At 41.6% G+C, this 20764-nt stretch overlaps 1 protein-coding gene across 2 annotated transcripts in view; it reads right to left on the bottom strand.

Moving 5' to 3' along the window:
• Raver2 (ribonucleoprotein, PTB binding 2) overlaps nucleotides 1-20764 on the bottom strand; it is a 143461-nt gene that overhangs the window by 102165 nt on the left and 20532 nt on the right. The gene's annotated exons all lie outside the window — the stretch shown is intronic.

Here is a 20764-nt window from a genome sequence, read left to right as displayed (position 1 = left end):
ATGTATTGGCCTCCCCAGACTAGGATTATAGGATACACCCGGTGTTGTACATGGGAGCAGGAGATCTAAGCTCAGGTCCTCACGCACGATGGTACACATACTACTCACTGAGCCATTTCCCCAGCCCCCAGTCACCATCACTATTAAAATACCAGGGAGCTTAACACTACAAATATCCCCAAAGCCAGCTCAAATGGAGCACTTCCTATGCCACAGTGAACCAAGCTCCACACTCACTCTTTATTCATGCTCACACCTGCACTAAGTGTGCACTGGATCACACCCACTCTTGTCCTCTGCTCACACCTGCACTAAGTGTGCCATGGACCACACTCACTCTCTTCCTCTGCTCACACCTGGACTAAGTGTGCCATGGACCACACTCACTCTGTTCCTCTGCTCACACCTGGACTAAGTGTGCCATGGACCACACTCACTTTATTCTTCTGCTCACACCTGTACTAAGTGTATCATGGACCACACTCACTCTCTTCTTCTGTTCACACCTGCACTAAGTGTGCCATGGACCATATTCACTCTTGTCTGCTCACACCTGTCTCCTGCTGCACTTGACCTAGCATGGGGTAACAATCAATGGAGTTTTCTACACTGCCTGAGATTACATGCATGCTTCGTAATCCTATCCACAACCTTCTTTCATGAAGCTTTTTCTGATGACTTTTCACAGAGTGAAGCCAACCATCCCTGGTGTTAGCATCAGTCATAATTTTACGTAAGCCTCTGCTATTAAAATTAATATATCCTATAAAATTAAGCTACCTATTGAGGTTCAGTGTATAATATACCTGTCAATGCTCATTGCACATACATGTAGAAAAATGAATGTAGACTGTATTCATTTTATAACTATTTTTATAATTTTTTACAATTACTAATAAGTAAATTATAAATTTGAATTTGAAATTCCTGCTTATAAAAACACTAGTAGCCAATGACAAAGGATATGTAGTTCAGTTTATTTTGCCTTGATTCCTAATACATGAGAACCTGAATATTTGGCTCCTAGTATCCAAGTGCATGAACTTTAATTTGTTCATTATATATGCATTATATATGCATAACTTATATAAGAAAAGATTCAAATATACATCAAAATGAATATGATATATTTTGAATTGGTATTTGGTGCTGCAACTTCTCTTCATATCCCATTATAGATGCAAAGGTAAAGGAATGAGACTCACACAAATGCCACTTTGACCCCTCTGGAGAGCACATATAACCCTCTGACATGACAAGTGAGCAAATGATATAAACACAGGCACCATTAGTAAAATGATCAGTTTTTGATATTGTTATTAATATAATTAGTGCTTATTTAGCTTTGAGTAGGCAGAAGGCATTGAACTTACCTATATTAAAAACCAGAAACCTGGGAGGGGGGAGGAATTACCATGGGATTTTTTTTATAATCATGGAAAATGCTAATAAAAATAAGAAAAAAAAAAACAAACAGAAACCTAAGCTGGGTGTAGTGGTGCACACCTTTAATCCTAGCACTCGGGAGGCAGAGGTAGGAGGATCACCATGAGTTTAAGGCCAGCCTGAGAACATATAGTGAATTCCAGGTCAGGCTGAGTTAGAATGAAACCCTATCTTGAAAAAAATATCAGAAACCAGGGCTGGAGGTTGACTTTGTGGTTAAGGTGCCTGCCTGCAAAGCCAAAGGACCCAATTTCAATTCCCAGGACCCAATAAACCAGATGCACAAGGTGGTGTATGTGTCTGGAGTTTGTTTGCAGCAGCTAGAGGCCCTGACGAGTCTATTCTCATTCTCTCTCTCTCTCTCTCTCTCTCTCTCTCTCTCTCTCTCTCCTTTTCTCTTTCTCAAATAAATAAATATTTAATTTTTTTTTTTTTTAACCAGAAACCAGGGAGCTGGGAAAATGGCTCAGTTAGTAAAGTGCATGCAAATGTGAAGAGGGATGTTAGGGTCCCCAAATCCATGTAAATGCTGGGTGCCCCATCTGCAATCCAGATTCACAGAAAGCAGAGGCAGCGGATCTCTGGCGCAAGCAGCCTAGCTATACTAGCTGAACTAGCATGATCTGAGTTCAAGTAAGAAACCGGGTCTTGGTAAAATAAAGAGGAGAGTGACTGAGGAAAATATCTGAGACCCCAAAGCAGCTCCTTCAATGGGGTTCACTGTTCTTTGACCTTTTACCCTTCTATTTACTCCATCTTCCTCTGAAGCCACAAGACCTCGTGCTTCATTGCATACAGCGGGCACAGATCTGCATGCCTGAGATCTCAGGTCAGAGTCTCTGATGACCCTCCCCAGTCCTGTCTGGGTTGTCCCAGCTGCTTTTAATAAAGCTGGCAATAACTGTTTACTGCTTTCAATGCAGTGGGATTTGCCACATGGCATGCAGTAAGGTAAACTATACCCTCTGAGTGAACTTTTAGGGAAAGTCCCCTATTTGCCATCATATACTTGTGCATGACTGGCCATACAAATGACTAAAATCAGGTGCATTCTGGGAAGGGACAAGTCTGTCATTCAAAATAGAGAACCACCCAAACTACATTCCTTAGCTGCCTTCTCATATACTCCTTAAAAAGTAGTCCTGGGAAATAAATAAAGCAGCCCCCTTCTCTCTCCCCTCCCCATAGCTTCTAACTCAGGTGGCCACTGCCTCTCTTGGCAGTGTACTATACTCTTCTCTCAATAAAGTTTCTTTATTTTTTTAAGTTTTTCTTTAATTACTTATTTGAGAGTGACAGACAGGGAGAGAAAGAAGCAGATAGAGATAGAGAATGGGCACATCAGAGCCTCCGGCCACTGCAAACGAACTCCAGATGCGTGTGCCCCTTGTGCATCTGGCTAACGTGGGTCCTGGGGAGTTGAGCCTCGAACTGGGGTCCTTAGGTTTCACAGACAAGTGCTTAACCACTAAGCCATCTCTCCAGCCCTCAATAAAGTTTCTTACTGCTTTACTTCGGTCTTCATCTTTTTAATTTCTTGAACAAAACACAAAGAACCCCCCAAACCTGGAAATACTCAGACAGAAACCCCCAATAGCAAAGTGAAATAACAGGCAAAGTATGGAAACAAACCTGGGTGGAAAAATGACAATCATTTTTCATATGAAAGATAAAGGTTGTTGATCATTTAACAGTGGTAAGCTATATTAGAAATGTTTATAAAGGTACACAGATCTGTTTTGTAAACTATTTCTTGCCAAAGTATATAGCATTATGATCAATAAGCATATTGCTTATATAATGCTACAATTTATCCTATATGTTTGGTGCTTTCTGGCTTAGACAATATACACTGTATTCTTAAAAAAAAAAAAAAACTTCTCAATGGCATAACATGCACTTTGCCAACTGACTAATTTAATATTTTATAAGGAGGCATTATTTGAAGGATCAAATATCTCCTTTGAGCTGCACAGAATCTCATCTTTCATGTCACTGGTGAACAGCTGTCAAGTGTTAGATAAAGAAAACCTGATACTCATATCCACATTATTATATATCCGTAAACAAAGGGGCAAGACATGCTATGTTTGTAGCCGGAGCATTACCAAAGAGAAACCTTCAGTACTTAAGGATACATTTTTTGCAACTTAGAAATTTTATTTTCAGAACACTCATATTTCTAATGACAGCTTTTCTGTACATTAGAAAAGCCTTGCAAAGGTTCCTGCAAAGAATCTATGACCTTTCCTCTATCCTGGGAGGTGCCCTCAGGCTGAGCCTCAGAAACTCAGTCAAAGTGAAAATCTTAAAACCTGAGCATCCTAGGAACTGGTCACCAGAGTCCTGAGCTCTGCCACACAGACCTGAAGGGACTAAACTCACACCTCCCTCGCTGTCCTAGCTGTGTTACATTAGTCATTCACACACTGACTCTCAAGCAGTACCACGAATGAAAAGACTTGTCCTTTAAGCAGCCATGCCATTTCCTAAGCTTTCAGAGCAACAGACTTTATCAAAGCTGACATTACTATTATTTTTTTAATATTTTTTTGTGCATTTTTTATTTATTTGAGAGCGACAGACACAGGGAGAAAGACAGATAGGGGGAGAGAGAAAGAATGGGCGCGCCAGGGCTTCCAGCCTCTGCAAACGAACTCCAGACGCGTGCGCCCCCTTGTGCATCTGGCTAACGTGGGACCTGGGGAACCGAGCCTCGAACCAGGGTCCTTAGGCTTCACAGGCAAGCGCTTAACCACTAAACCATCTCTCAGCCCCAAAGCTGACATTATTAACTGACATTATTTCCAGGCCAGATTTGCTAGCTTCACCTGAAGTTAAGTGAAAACATTTGGCCATATAAAATGCCTTCTGCAGAGGATAACCAACTTTCAAGTTACAGCAATCAGTTCATAATAGCCAGCCTTTGAAACCACATTGTTTCCCAGGCTCTTCATGGGCATAGTTCAAACTGTTCCAAGAAAGATTTTCCTAGATTGAAATACATTATTTTTTAAAAAAGACTTATTTGTACGTGTGCATGGGTTTGCGTGTTCTAGGGTCTCCTGCTGAGCATGTCTGGCTTTATGCAGGAGCTTGGGGTTGAACCTGAGCTGTCAGGCTTTGTTCACAAGCACCTTTAGCCACTAATCCATCTCTCTCTCAAGGGCCATTTTTAAAATCACACTAGTAGCAGTTGTCTTCTCATTGCTGGGACAAAACATCCAATCAGAAGTAGCTTATAGAAGGAAAGGGTTTATTTCTGGCTTGCAGATTTGAGGGGAAGCTTCATTGTGGCAGGGAAAGCGTGGCAGGAACAGAGGGTGGACATCACCTCTGGGTGTCATGCTAGGTGTCATAGGTCCCATTAGCAGGCAGAAAGGAGAGACAATGAGCTATCCACACCCAGTGGGGTTGGACTAATAAACTTCAAGGCTCACCCCCAGTGACACACCTCCTCCAATAAGTCTTCACCAGCTGGAGATTTAATTTGAGGCTTATCACAAGCACATGAGGATATGGAGGTGTTGCAGTCAGGATTGCATTGCTGACAGGAATCATCTGACCAAAAGCAGCTTGTGGGAGGAAAGGGTTTATTTTGACTTACACACTCAAGGGGAAGTTCCATGATGGCACAGGGAAATGTAGCATGAGCAGAGGGTGGCCAACATCATACGGACAACAACAGGAGAGTGTGTCAAACACTGGCAAGGGGACACTGGCTATAATACCCATAAGCCCACTGCCAACAATACACTGCCTCCAGGAAACGTTAATTCCCAAATCTCCATCAGTTGGGGATCTAGCATTCAGAACACCTACATTTATAGGGGCACCTAAATCAAACCACCACAGGGAGACACTTTAATTGAAACCACACACCACAGCTTTGGATTAAAAGAAGCACATGTTAATTATGTTAAATTTGAAGTGATTTTAAACTACAAGATTATTATCAGGAATGCAAAACTATGAGACATAAAAATAAAACACCAGGAAGAATCAGAAGCTGAAAGACTAGGTGGTGGGCACCACTGCGTAGCCCTGCATGCACCCTCTGTGCCACTATAAGCCCACCTGTCCCCTTCTCCTTTCTCTCAGTCCTGTACAAAATGATGCATGCTCAAGAAATATTATCACATACTCCTCATGAGCTTTTACAAAACAGCGTGGCTGTTTTGGGAGCAATTAACAGCTCCCTGATTCATCTGAGGTCTACTCCATGGGAGGGTATTCACACCTAGCACTGAAATGTAATCAAAAGCCCATGGCTGGAAAGGTCATAGGCTCTAACCTAAAGGTCATAGAATCTACTACTGTTGTTTGACCAAATGGATATGTTGTGCATAACAAATTACCCTCTGAATGTTTATGTTTATACCATAGATGTGTGCTACTCTCACCTTTGGTGAGAAAAGCTTATTTTTGTGGATGGCAGTGTCTACCAGGAGATTCAAAATTCTCCAAACCACTGAGAGTAAGTGACTCTTGAATGTTCAGTGATAAATGAGACATTTCTATCATGTTCTGCAAGGCTCAGGAAAAATGTATAAGGGGAGCAGAAAGAATCCAAGTGCCTGAGGATAGGGAGGAGTGCTTTGGAACACTGTCTTCTGGACATGAAGTGGTCATTTCTTCATGACCTTCTAGAAGCTGTCATTACCTGCATAAGACCAGCACAATACCGAGATCATCAACATTCAACATGGGCGATGGGGGGAGGCCAAAAAAAGACGACAGCTAAATAGAAGATTAGCTAAAAGAATAATGGATTAAGTGAAAAGGGTGGGGGGAAGGGCAAAATTAGGTAATAGGAGGGGGTTGCGATCAAATTATGTTTATATATGAAAACTGTCAAGGAAAAGCTTTGAAGGTTTATGTAGCTGAAGGTGACCTTATACTTATGATCTCCTAATCCCACTTCCCAGATGCTAGGGTTATGGTGAGCACTGTGTATAGAGTTGGGGTCAAACTCAGAGCACCATGCATGCTGGGCAGACTCTCTACCCACTCCATGATGCTGGGCAGGCTCTCTACCCACTCCAGGATGTTGGGCAGGCTCTCTACCCACTCCATGATGCTGGGCAGGCTCTCTACCCACTCCAGGAGGCTGGGCAGGCTCTCTTCCCACTCCAGGATGCTGGGCAGGCTCTTTACTCACTCCAGGAGGCTAGGCAGGCTCTCTACCCACTCCATGATGCTGGACAGGCTCTCTGCCCACTCCAGGATGCTGGACAGGCTTTCTGCCCACTCTAGGAGGCTGGGCAGGCTCTCTACCCACTCCAGGATTCTGGGCATTCTCTCTACCCACTCCAGGATGCTGGACATTCTCTCTACCCACTCCAGGAGGCTGGACAGGCTCTCTACCCACTCCATGATACTGAGCAGGCTCTACTCACTCCAAAATGCTAAGTAGGCTCTCTCCCCACTCCAGGATGCTGGGCAGGCTCTCTGCCCCTCAGTTGCATATTCAACCTGAAATTTTGTTTGAGGCAGGTTTCACTCTAATCTAGGCTGACCTGGAACTCACTTTGTTGCCCAGACTGGCTTTGAAGTCATGACGATCCTTCGACCTCAGGATATCAAGGGCTGAGACTGAAGGCATGAACCACTGGGCCCAGATTTTTATATTCCATATTATATTTCTAACACATGGCTTATTTCCAGGTTGATGTTGTTTTTCCATTTACTTTAAAAAATCTGCATTACATTCTTATAAATATCACTTATCTATTGGCATTCAGTTGATAAGAAGTCCTAAGGAGTGTAAATCCTACAGGCTTCCAAGTGGTTAACTTTCCATTGTTTCTGTTTGAGATAGGATCTTGCTGTATAGTCCTGGATGTCTCAGCACATGCTATGTAGATACCTGGCTGGCCACAAACTTCATTGCCTCTTCCTCACCAGTGCTGGTATTATAGGCATGTACCACCATGCCTACCTGCAAGTGCTTATAAAAAAGGTGGAAACACAGAAGAGATGGTTCAGTGGATAAAACATTTGCCATGCAAACACAAGGACCAGAGTTCAGATCCCCAGAACCCATATAAATGCCACTCACAATTCTAAAACTTGGGAAGTAGAAATAGGGTATACCCAGGCCAAGCTAGCTGGCCAGATTAACCCAATTGGCAAACTCTAGGTTCAAATGAAAGATCCTGATGAGGAAGACACCCAATTTTTAGCCTTCACATGTATGAGCATCCACATACAAGTGTGACTCCACACATATGAACACACACACACATATATACCACATACACAAAAATTAATAAATCAGCGAAAACTCATTTTCCAGAATTGTATGACCATTTATATTCTTATCACCAGGACATGATGGCCCACATCTTTCCAGATGGTGAGGTTTGTTAATGTAATAGATATACAATTTACCTCTCTGTCATCTTAATTTGCATGTTATTGATTAGTAAGGGAGGACATTGCAGTAGTTAATTTTATGTGCTAATTTAGCTACAGTATCCACTTATCCAAACAGGATTATGTAAAGGGCTTTGTACATGGGGTTAATAGCCACCACAAGCTGACTTCAGCAAGGAGACTACCTTCAAGAAGGTGTCTCATCTGATCCAAGGCTGTACAAAAGTCAGATTGGCCTGCAGACTTTGGACTTACCAGCCTCACAGCCAACCCTTCAAATCTTCTCCCTCCCTTCCTCGCCCCCTCCCTCCCGCCCTCCTTGTCTCTTTCTCTCTCTCTTTTCCTCTCTCTCTCTCTCTCTCTCTCTCTCACACACACACACACACACACACACACACACACACAGGTTGAGATATAGTATGCAGGGATACACGTGAACATGTTGATGGTTTCTGTTCTCTGAACAACCTGGCTAATAAAGGCATCTTTCTTATATTTACTGGTCATTTGTTTATTTCCTCTTCTGCCTGCTTTCTGTTTGTCTGGCTTGTAAGTCGGCTTTTTAAAACATTGTGAATACTAATTGATCACTAATAACACTATTAACATACTCTCTGGACATGTGATCTATCATTCTATTTTGTGAAGTTTTCTGGTGAAGAGATTTTTGTTGTTGTTGTTGTTGTTTCTCGAAGTAGGGTTTCATTGTAGCCCAGGCTACCCTGGAATTCACTATGTAGCCTCAGGGTGGCCTCAAACTCACAGCAATCCTCCTACCTCTGCCTCCCGAGTACTGGGATTAAAGGTGTGCGCCACCACATGTGGCGTTTTTTGTTTTTTTTTTTTTCATTTTAATGAAGTCAAACTTATAGATCTTCCCCCTTAAGCCTGTAGAGTTTGTGCTTCAAGGAGATACCTCCTGGGGCTGGGAAGATGGCTCAGTGAGAAAGAGCAGTTTCCCCTAAGGACCGAAGTTCAATTCTCTAGCACCCACATAAACCAGATGCACAAGGTGGCACATGCGTCAGGAGTTTGTTTGCAATGGCTGGAGGCCCTGGCATGCCCATTTTCTCTATTTCTCCTTTTCCCTCTATCACTTTCTCTCTCATAAATAAATAGATACATAAAATATTTTAGAAAACAAATTCTAGGTGTAACCATGCATGCTTGTAACTCCAGTCCTGAGGGGGACAGAGAAAGGAGAAGCACTGGGGCTTGCTAGTCAGCCAGTCTGACCTAAACAGTTCCAGGTTCAATGAGAGACTCCACCTCAAGAAAATAAAGTAGAGGAATGAAAGGACACCCAGCATTCTCTGGCCTTCACATGTGTGCATACACTACTCACCAACACACACACAAACAAGTTTTCAAAAAACATTTTTCATTTAATGAGCCAAGTGTGGTGACACATGCCTTTAATCCCAGCACTTGGGAGGATCACCATGAGTTTGAAGCTAAACCCTAACAAAAAAACAAACACACCAAACAAAGTACATTTTTTCATGTATCTCTTTGTAAGCGGAGAGGAAGGGGATGGCGGTGAGTATGAGTGCGGGCTCACCAGGACCGCCTGTCACTGCACATGGCTTCCAGGTACATGAGCGGCCCTGACAATCTGCTTATCTATGAACACTGCGGATCTTATTCTGAGCCACCAGTCTTTGTAAGCAAGTGCCTTTAACCTCTGAGCCATCTCTCCAGCCCCACATAAATAAATTTTTCAGAAACAAGTTTTAAACAAAAGTAAGTCTTGAGCTGGAGAGATGGCTTAGTGGTTAAGGCACTTTCCTGCAAAGCCTAAGGACCCAGGTTTGACTCCCCAGAACCCATGTAAGCTAGACACACAAGGTAATGCATGCACACAAGATGGCACACACGTCTGGACTTTGACTGCAGTGGCTAGAGGCCCTAGTTTGCCATTTCTCTCTCATAAATAAAATGAAAAACTCTTTTCCTAACCAAGAACATAATGATATTTTCTTTTGCTTTCTAATAGTTTTAATTTTTTTCCCCACATTCAGTTTCTAGTCACTTTGAAGTTACTTTGACTGTGTATTTTGGTTGTTTTTTTGTTTTGTTTTGTTTTGTTTTGTTTTGTTTTGTTTTGTTTTGTTTTGTTTTGCTTTGTTTTGTTTGAGACAGGATCTAAAGTAGTTCAAGCTGTCCTCAAACTCTCTCTTTAGCTGAGGCTGGCCTTGAACTCCTAATGCTGCTGTCTCAACTACCCAAATGCTGGAATTGTAGGCACACATCACCACACTTGACTTGTCATTTGTGTGTGGTATAAGATAGAAGTTTTGCTTCTTCTTCCATTTGGGAAATGTATTTCATTTTCTTCCCAAATGGAAAACCACCCATCAGGCCACCATCACTGTGTGGGACAGCCTCCCCTGACCTGTACAACTATCCTATCAGGTCACTCTGACCACAACATCTGACACAAACAACTGAAGAGAAGAACCTTTTGTCTTGGCTCAGTTTCTGTCCATCAGAGTGGGGAAGGCATGGGCCAATCAGTTCATGATGTCAGGAATGTATAGAAGAGATGGTTTATATCATGCTGGACACAATGAAGTAGGAACCAGGGACAGAGTAAAACCTTCTCAGGCTTAACTCTGGTGACCTACTTTGGCCAGCTGGGCCCCAGCTCCCAAAGCTTTCAGAGCCTCCCAAAATAGTGCCACAAGCTGGGGGCCAGGTGTTTATAACAAGAATCTGTGGGTGTCATTTCAGATACAAGATTTAACACCACTTCTCTCATGTATCACGTTCCCAGATACACTCAATTCTTTGTTTTGTCTCTTGTTTTCTACTGGACATATATTTATATAACTGTGGGCTGGAGAGGTGGCTCAGTGGTTAAAACCACTTCCTGTACAAACACAAGGACCTGAAGAGTCCCGAGAGATCACATCTGGCTGAGAACCAAGTCCCATAGGGGAGTGAAGACTTGAGAATCCCTGGAACTTGTGGAAGAAATGGCAACCTTCAGGATTATTAAGAGACTTCAGCTCAAAAAAGAACAATTGGATGAGCAATGGAGGGGGACACTGACACTGCTACAGCCATGCAAGCAAGTGGGCACATACAAATACACACACCACACCCAGTAGCACACACAAACACACACACACAAATACAGCTTTAATAAAGCAAATCCCCTCATTGCTGTTGTTTCTAGTTTGTACCCATTAAGAATAAAGTCAGGGGACTGAGGAAATGGCTCAGTGGCTAAAGGCACTTGCTTACAATACCTGAGGGTAGGGGAGGCTAGCAGGGTGTTTGATTCCCCAATACCCATGTAGAGTCAGATGCACAAAGTGGCATATATGTCTGGAGTTCATTTACAGCAGGAGGAGGCCTTGGCTCACCCATACTTTCTGTCAAATAAATAAATAACATTTTGTAAATATTTTTATTGATTACTTATTTGCAAGGCGAGAGAGAGAAAAAGAAGGAAGAGAGGGAGGAGAGAGGGAGGGAAATGGGTATACCAGGGCCTCTTGCCTCTGCAAACAAACTCCACACACATGCACCACTTTATCTATATGGCTTTACATGGGTGCCGGGAAATCGAACCTGAAACATCAGGCTTTGCAAGAAAGCATCTTTAACCACTAAGCCATCTCTCCAGCTCAAATAACTTTTTTCTAGAAAAGAAATATCAGGAATAAAACTTCTGAGTAAATAATATGTGAATAGAATGACATGTACATTCTGTAATTTGAATGTGATTTTGTTCCCTCTAAGAATCTAATCCCCACTGGCATATTAGGAAGGTGGAAACAGAGATGCAAGGGAAAGCCTGCTCACTGAGAGCAGGTAGCCGCCAGAGGAGCACGCTCACTGCGAGCAGAAGGCAGCGAGAACCGAGGAGACGAGCCACCCTTGCACATCAGCCAGGGCCTAGGTGGAACCACACAGCAAGATGGGCAAGAGTGTGGCTTCCATGGCGAGCCTGACAATCAGTGCCAGGGTGATGGAAACAGATACTCACGATACTCAAAATGCACCAAAGCAGAAATCCAGAAACTGCTGACAACTCAAGACTAAAGTAACTTAAAACACACCCACCATGGCTCAATAAATTCTGTGGAAGAGGGGACGGAGCCAGAGTGGGAGGGACTATCCAGAGGTGCTCCCACCCTGACCCCCACCACAATGACATACTGCTGCTTGCACAACTCATAACCCACAACCGCATAGTGAACACCAGCAGTCCACTGAGGACATCCATCCATACAGTGGGGTCAGGGAGCAGGGAAATGATGGTACTAACACATGATGTGTCCATACAAAGTTATACTTAATAAAAAAGATAAAGAATCCACTGCGACAGTGAAGATATTTAATTAAAAAAAACACTTAAGAAGGGAAAAAAAGAGGGTAAAAATAATCTGTGTTTAAAGGTGGGATCTCTGAGGGTTGACTAGGTTTGTATAAGATCACCAGGGTAGACCTCCAATCTGAATATTGATGGATTTATAAGGAGAAGGAGGAAGACAGGAGAGGAAGTAGGGTACAATGAGAGAGAGAGAAGATAAGAGAGGGGAGGGAGAGAGAGCAAAGCAAACATGACGGTTCCCTGTCTCTTCGTGTGACAGCTCACTGCTTTAGTGCTCTGCCAGCACGGAGACTCTCACATGTGGGCCTGTGGCCTTGGACCAGCACTATGAGACACAAAGCGCATCTTCATACTAGGCTGGGCTCAGGTATTTCATAATCTTTAAAGGAATATGTGTGTGTGTGTGTAGCATATGTTTTTTTTTTTTTTTTTTTTTTTTTTTTTTTTTTGAGGTAGGGTTTCACTCTAGTTCAGGCTCTCCTGGAATTCACTATGTAGTCTCAGGGTGGCCTCAAACTCACAGCCATCCTCCTACCTCTGCCTCCCAAGTGCTGATGTTTATTCTTAATAGGATCATCAGTTTCTAAAACTTATGAAACAATACACACATTTACCAGCATGCAGGGCTTCCAGGTGTTCCACATCCTAACCAACCCATGAGATCATCTGTCATCTAAGTCTTCCCCATTCAGATGGGCATGCACATGTATTGAGGAGGTCTTCTGCTGTTTCTCATTCCTGCGCAATGGTATTACAGAACCTGCCACTTATTTATTGGCAAATCATGTGGATTTTCTAAATTGAAATATTTGTTCTAATCTTCTGCTTACTTGTCAGCTGAATTGTTTAAAATCTTCTAACTTGTAGAATTCATTACTCTCTCTCTCCACATGTGTATGTGTATATATATGTATGTTTGTGTGTATATGTGTGTGTGTGTGTGTATATGTGTGTGTGTGTGTGTGTGTGTGTGTGTGTATATATATATATATATATATATATATATATATATATATATATATATATATATATATTATTCTGTAGTCCAGGCTGTCCTGGAACACACTATACAACCCAAGCTGGCCTCATGTCCACCGTGAGCCTTCTTCTTCAGCCTCCCAAATGCTGGATGGACTACAGGCATGAGTCACCAAGCCCAGCTTAGAATTGCTTTATAAATTTTGGATACACATTGTCAAATATAAAAATTGCAAGTATTTTCTTCTAGCCACTCACATCTATTTTTCATTATGTCTTTTTTATGAGAATGCATTAATTTTAACAAAGCCCTATCATATTTTCTTTTCTGGTTTATGATTCATGTTTACCTACTTATGGTCATAAAGATATCACTAACTTGTTTCTTCAGGAAAATCACCTTGACATTTACACATTTTGATTCACCTTAAAAGAATTTTTAAGTGACTTCAAGTTGGTGGCTAACTTTTGGCTGATGAATATTCAACTTCTTCCAGCGTTCTTTATTGGAAACACAATTCTTGGCCTCAGTGAATTACTATGTTCTATGAGGCTTAGTTCTTGGACACTCTGTTTTGTTCCATTGGTCTGTTTGTCTGTTCCTTTTACACTATTTATATCAATTCAGGTTTACAGTAGTTTTCAAATCTGGTTGTCTGATTTTTAACTTTTTCTTCAAAAGCAACTTGCCTATTCAAAGCTCTTTCCATTCCTATGTAAACTTTAGATCAACGTATTAATTTCAGAGAAAAAGAGCCTACTAGGGTATCTGGAATGTCTCTCGAAGGCTGAGCTGTCCCATGCTGGTGGAAACCAGGAGCTAGCTGGAAGATGTGGGTCATTGAGAGCAAGTTTTGAAAGGTAAATATTGCCCCTAGCCCCTCTCCTCTCTCTGTCTGCTTTTTAGGGGCCATGAGGAGAGTAGATTCCTCTGCTATGCCCTTCCACCATGCCTGCCTCACCCTAGGCCATAAGAATGGAGCCAAAACCTCTGAAACTGTGAGCCAAAATCTTTCCTCCTTCAAAGTGCTTTTCTCAGGTATTTTGTCACAGCAGTGGAAAACCTGACTAGCAATCGATACCTATACCAGGGCTTCTTAAACTTTCTCTACTTGCAAAATATTGATGCAATCTTAGGCATATAAAATGGGTATACAAACTACATGTTTACTGATAGTAAATCATAAGGAAATTTTCTGAGTATGTGTAGTGTTATACATATGTGTGTGGTATGTGCACATATGTGTCCTATGTGGGTGCAAGTAGAGGCCAGAGGAAAACATTGGGTGTCCTCCTTAATTGCTCATACACGACTGAGGTTGCAGGCATGTGTGGCCATGCCCAGCTATTTACCTGGGGGCTGGGGACTCAAACTCAGATGACCTTAGTCCCTCTTAGGCCTTATACTTGTGCAGCAAGTGCTTTTACTGCCGAGCCATCTCTCCAGATCCAAGAAATTTATTTTAAAATAACTGTTGGTATGCAAATTATTTTACCATTTATTAAAGATGAAAGCAGATTTACATACTAATGAGATGCATGTCTTCGTGGTTTTATATAAAGAATTAGATCTTGCCGGGCGTGGTGGTGCACACCTTTAATCCCAGCACTTGGGAGGCAGAGGTAGGAGGATCGCCGTGAATTCGAGGCCACCTGAGACTCCATAGTGAATTCCAGGTCAGCCTGGGCTAGAGTGAGACCCTACCTTGAAAAAACCAAAGAAAAGAAGAATTAGGTCTTGGCTAAATATTTGATACTGAAGGGTGTAGAGAATCATCAACCTTTGTCAGAGTTGATGAATACTTTGACTCTATAACTGTCAATGCTGAAAATACCACTTCACATAAGCATACAGTATAAAACTGACAAAAGGATGTTCATGCCATTTCATAAATTGTTGAAAATTATGTCCTAATCCCAAATCAAAATTCACTGAAAAAATGTTAGGAAACTTGGCAACAACTCAAACAACATTTTTTTTTTTTTTTTTTTTTTTTTTTTGGTTTTTCGAGGTAGGGTCTCACTCTGGCTCAGGCTGACCTGGAATTCACTATGTAGTCTCAGGGTGGCCTCGAACTCTCGGCAATCCTCCTACCTCTGCTTCCCGAGTGCTGGCATTAAAGGCGTGCGCCACTATGCCCGGCGCATCAAACAGCAATTCTTAAAGTCAAACATGTTAACATAACATATTCCAAAGATATTCTAATTTGATACTCACATGCTGAGGAATGACATTAGGAAAAGATTAAAAATCCCTACTTTTCATAATAAAAATATATTGCTATAGGAACAGAAAATTTTTTATGTACAATAAACACACTACAAGTCCTAATACACAGTAGTCTTATATCTAAGCACAGGTGCTTTGGGCAGCATACAGGGGTGTTGCATGATGTTACATGACACTCCGGCATACATGGTACAAAGCGAACATCTCATGTTCAAGCCACAGCTGCAAGTGAAGTCACATGATTCAAGGCAGGCAATCACTCACTGCCAGGAACACCTTGGATTCATGGTGTGTTTGATTTTGAGCTCATTTTTAATTTTTTTGTTTATTTTTATTTATTTATTTGAGAGCAATGGACAGAGAGAAAGAGGCAGATAGAGAGAGAGAGAGAGAGAATGGGCGCACCAGGGCTTCCAGCCTCTGCAAATGAACTCCAGACGCGTGCGCCCCCTTGTGCATCTGGCTAACGTGGGACCTGGGGAACCGAGCCTCGAACCAGGGTCCTTAGGCTTCACAGGCAAGCGCTTAACCGCTAAGCCATCTCTCCAGCCCTGAGCTCATTTTTAGTCATTGTGCCTTCAGAAATCTATTACTGGTACCACATTACTATTTATTTATTTACTTATTTAATTTTTTTTTTTTTTGAGATAGGGTCTCGCTGTAGCCCAGGCTGACCTGGAATTCACTATGTAGTCTCAGGGTGGCCTGGAACTCATGGCGCTCCTCCTGCCTCTGCCTCCCGAGTGCTGGGATTAAAGGCATGTTCCACCACCTCCAGCTTGGTGCCACATTTCTATAGGCCCCACATTCAGTTATGTGAGCCCATGTGAGGCCGCAAAACACAGTCTGAAGAAGCTGGAATCTCTCTCTACTGACAAGAAGTAGTTGCTGGTGGCAGGGCGGTCATGCTCTCGAGTGGTTGTAGTTGCCCATACTCTAATCAGTAACTTTCTCCTATGCTTACACAAGCAACCATAACTGAACTCCCTAGGTGTCTCTCTCTCTCTCTCTCTCTCTCTCTCTCTCTCACACACACACACACACACACACACACACACACGAGTAGGAAGGGAATTAGTTGGAAAGAAGAGGTTTGGGAAATGTGAGGGGATAAGAGAGGGTGATGAGGGTTAAATATGATCAAAATACATTATACACATGGGTAAGGTTGTCAAAAATTAAAATGGTTTCAACAAAAAGCAGAAGCTGGGGTAGAAATACTAAGCTTCCCCATTCATAAATATGGAATGTCTTTCATTTTTTTGTCTTAAGTTCTTTCGAAATATTTATAAGTTTCAGTATCAAGAGTTTTACATCTTTTATTTGATTCACTGTTGTATCACAGTTCATAGTTTTATATTACTATACATTGATTTCCTTTCTTATTGTTGTTGTTATTGTGTTTTTCAAGGTAGGGTTTCACTCTAGCCCAGGCTGACCTGGAACTCAGTCTGTAGCCCCAGGCTGGATTCAAACTCAGTGGTCCTACCTTAGCTTCCAGAATGCTGAGACTAAAGGTATGTGCCACCATGCCCAGATTTTACATTAATTTTCAAATTTTTAACTATTGCTACTATATAAAAATGTCACTAATATTTATATATCAACCATGCACCTACCTTGTAAATTTTATTCAATTCTAACCACTTATTTGTAAATTTTTAAATTTCCTATATAGATAATCATATTGTCTGCAAAGAGACAGTTTTAATTTTTTAAATACTTTTTGATTTTTATTTATTTATTTGACAGAGAAAGAGGGAAAGAGAGAGAATGGGCACGCCAGGGCCTCCAGCAACTGTAAACAAACTCCAGATGCATGTTCCCTCTTGTGCATCTGGCTAGCGTGGGTCCTGGGGAAATCAAACCTGGGTCCTTTTGGCTTTACAGGCAAATGCCTTAACCGCTAAGCCATCCTTCTAGCCCACAGTTTTAATATTTTAATCTGCATGTATTACTTATTTAGGTAAGTTGAGCTAATCAGGATTTCCAGGACAGTGTCACGATGCCAGTACTGAATCTCTTTTTTAAAAATTTATTTACTGGGCTGGAGAGATGGCTTAGCGGTTAAGCGCTTGCCTGTGAAGCCTAAGGACCCCGGTTCGAGGCTCGATATTCCCCAGAACCCACATTAGCCAGATGCACAAGGGGGCGCACGCATCTGGAGTTCATTTGCAGTGGCTAGAAGCCCTGGCATGCCCATTCTCTCTCTCTCTCTCTCTCTCTCTACCTATCTACCTTTCTCTCTCTCTCTCTCTCTCTCTTTCTCTGTCACTCTCAATAAATGAAAATGAACAACAAAATAAATAAATAAATAAATAATAAATAAATTTATTTATTTACTTATTTATAAAGAGAAAGACATTACGTGGGTTCTGGTGGATCAAACTTGGGTCCTTGGACTTTGCAGGCAAGTGCCTTAACCACTTGGCCATCTATCTCTCCAGCCCCTTTACTTTTTTTTTTTTAATTTTTTTTTTATTTATTTATTTGAGAGCGACAGAGACAGAGAGAAAGACAGATAGAGGGAGGGAGAGAGGGAATGGGCGCGCCAGGGCTTCCAGCCTCTGCAAACGAACTCCAGACGCGTGCGCCCCCTTATGCATCTGGCTTACGTGGGTCCTGGGGAACTGAGCCTCGAACCGGGTTCTTAGGCTTCACAGGCAAGCGCTTAACCGCTAAGCCATCTCTCCAGCCCAGCCCCTTTACTTTTTTAACAAACATTTTTATTTATTTATTTTCAAGGAGAAAGAGAGGAAGAGAGAATATGTGTGCCAGGGCCTCTTGCCACTGCAAATGAACTCCAAATACATGGGCCACTTTGTGTATGTGGCTGTATGTGGGTTCTGGGGAGTCCTGGTCCATCAGGCTTTGCAAGCAAGCACCTTTAACCACTAAGCCATCTCTCAAGCCCCCACTCTCCCAGTATTGTTCTTAATCTTGGGGAAAGTTGTGAGTCAGTATTTTACCACTAAATATAATTACTTTTTTTCACAGACAATATTTATTTATTTAATTACTTGAGAGAGAAAGAGGGAAAAAGAGAGAGGAAGAGGCAGACAGAGGAAGGGCATGCCAGGGCCTCTAGCCACTGCAAATGAACTCCAGATGCATGTGCCACCTTGTACATCTGGCTTACATGGATATTGGAAATCAACCTTGGATCCTTAGGCTTTGCAGGCAAGCACCTGAACTGCTAAGCCATCTCTCCAGCCACAATTACTTTCTGCTTTTCTAGATTGTCTTAAAGTTTAGGCAGTATTTTTCCATACCTGCTTACTATTTTTATTATTTCTTGTGAATAATATTAAAACTTGTTTAATGTTCTTTCTGCATCTATTGAGATAAATACCGTATTCATACTGATGATCTTGCAATTCCTATTTGAACTGCTGATACATGGTATCTTGTTTATGTTATTTAGTTCTTTGCTTAAAACTGCATTATATGTTTTACCCCAGAAAATGCTACTTTAGGCCCAACAAAGGACTTAATATGTTTTACCTTTTATGATATTAGTTGAGATGTGGCATCAATTTTAACATGGATAAAATTTTAACTGCTTTCAGTTTTACAAAAAAGTTTATTGAATATCAATTTTTGCCTTGGAAACACTTTTGCTTGTTCTAAAATAATTTTACAACTTTCAGCTTTTTGTGTGAGGCAAAGTTTTATTGGGTAAAAGAAAGAAAAAGAAGAAAGGTGCTGCAGCAGGTCTGCATCCCAGAGTTCAGGATCTCAAGATGCAGCTTCAGCATTTTTTATTAGTAAAACAATAGTAATTTGCTGATCCCAGACACTTTATAGACATTATTTCATTTAACTGTCACAACCATAAAAGTTGACTGTTTTTTAATCTGGATTTTAAAGATGAGGACATTGAGTCCTAAAGAAGTTAGTGACTTGTTCAGACAGTATGATGTGGAGCTGTGATTTGATACTGGCTGATAGTCAGACCTTACCGCCAACCATGAACCCTTAGATATTGTCACTATCTTGAGTGTCATTTTTTTTTGACAGAGAAAGGTGGGGGGGGGGATGAATGGACACACCAGGGCCTCCAGCCACTGCAAACAGTCTCCAGATGTGTGCGCTCCCTTATGTATCTGGCTAACGTGGGTCCTGGGGAATTAAAGCTGGGTCCTTTGGCTTTGCAGGCAAATGCCTTAACTGCTAAGCCATCCTCCAGCCCTTGAATGTCACTGTTAATGAAAATAAAGCTTAGAAACTATTTGTTCCTATCACTTCCCTATAGTTTCCTGCATCACTGGGCCACTAACCCTAGAACAGGAGTCAGGGTGAGGATAAAGTTAAAAAGCCTACCCTGAAAATTCCTGGAAGGAAAAAACAAAAACAGCAACATCTGACTGTGTCACTCCATTAAGTATTTCAGTAGAACCTCATTTTCCTTAGAATAAGTTACCATCTCCCTAATTTTGCCTACAAACTTTTATTCATCTAGTTCTGTCTGCTTAATGTGCTAGCCTTGTATTTTTCCCATTATCCATCTCAAACCTTCTGCTCAGTCATGGTCAACTCACTTTGAACATTTTTTTCCCTCATCTTTTAGACCATCCTTGTTGGTACTTCTACAGATATTCTACCTTGCCTCTTCCCCAAGCTTCGTTCATTGGGAGTTTCCCTAAGGAGTCTCTTGATATGCTTAAGTCTTCTTTTTTCTCCTTGTATTTCTTTATTTCACCTTCCTCTGCCTCTCTTTTTTTGTTTGTTTGTCTGTCTGTTTTGGTTTAGTTTTTTGAGGTAGGGTCTTGCTCTAGCCCAGGCTCAGCTGGAATTCACTATGTATTCTCAAGGTGGCCTCAAACTCCTGGTGATCCTCTTACCTTTGCCTCCCAAGTGTTGGGATTAAGGCATGTGCCACAATGCCTGGCTTGTCTTCCATATTTTAACTGCTAATCCGTCTGAATTTTCACTAGATGGTAGGTTGAAGGGAAGCAAATGCAGTGGACACCTTGCTTATACACAGCTCTCTTCCACCCAGCACAGCACTGAGCATAAGCACCCTTCAATGTTTGCTGTGCAGATGCTTCATGAACTCACTTTTGACATTTTTCCAGTCTTAATATAAACTAATATGTGTTAAAAGTACAAAAGAAATCTTGAAAATATACTCTACCCTAACCTAATGCAAAACTAACTTCTGCTAAAGAAAAAATTCCCATACCTAAAATTAGTCATTATTACATATAGCTATGAGGTTTCCGTTGGACCATTTTTGCTTACAGATATCACAGTCAGAGATCTCTGATTTCTAAGAGATAAATTTCACCATCATCCCAAAGAATGGCCAAAACAAATCACAACCTCTTCCTCTCAAGTATACTAAGTAATTTTAAGTATTACCTGCATGAACTTCTGTGCTAGGG

Source organism: Jaculus jaculus, chromosome 5 (assembly GCF_020740685.1).
Source record: "Jaculus jaculus isolate mJacJac1 chromosome 5, mJacJac1.mat.Y.cur, whole genome shotgun sequence".
Taxonomy (NCBI): Eukaryota; Metazoa; Chordata; class Mammalia; order Rodentia; family Dipodidae; genus Jaculus; species Jaculus jaculus.
Note: the sequence above shows the minus strand (reverse complement) of the source record. Positions and strands in the feature narration are given on the sequence as shown.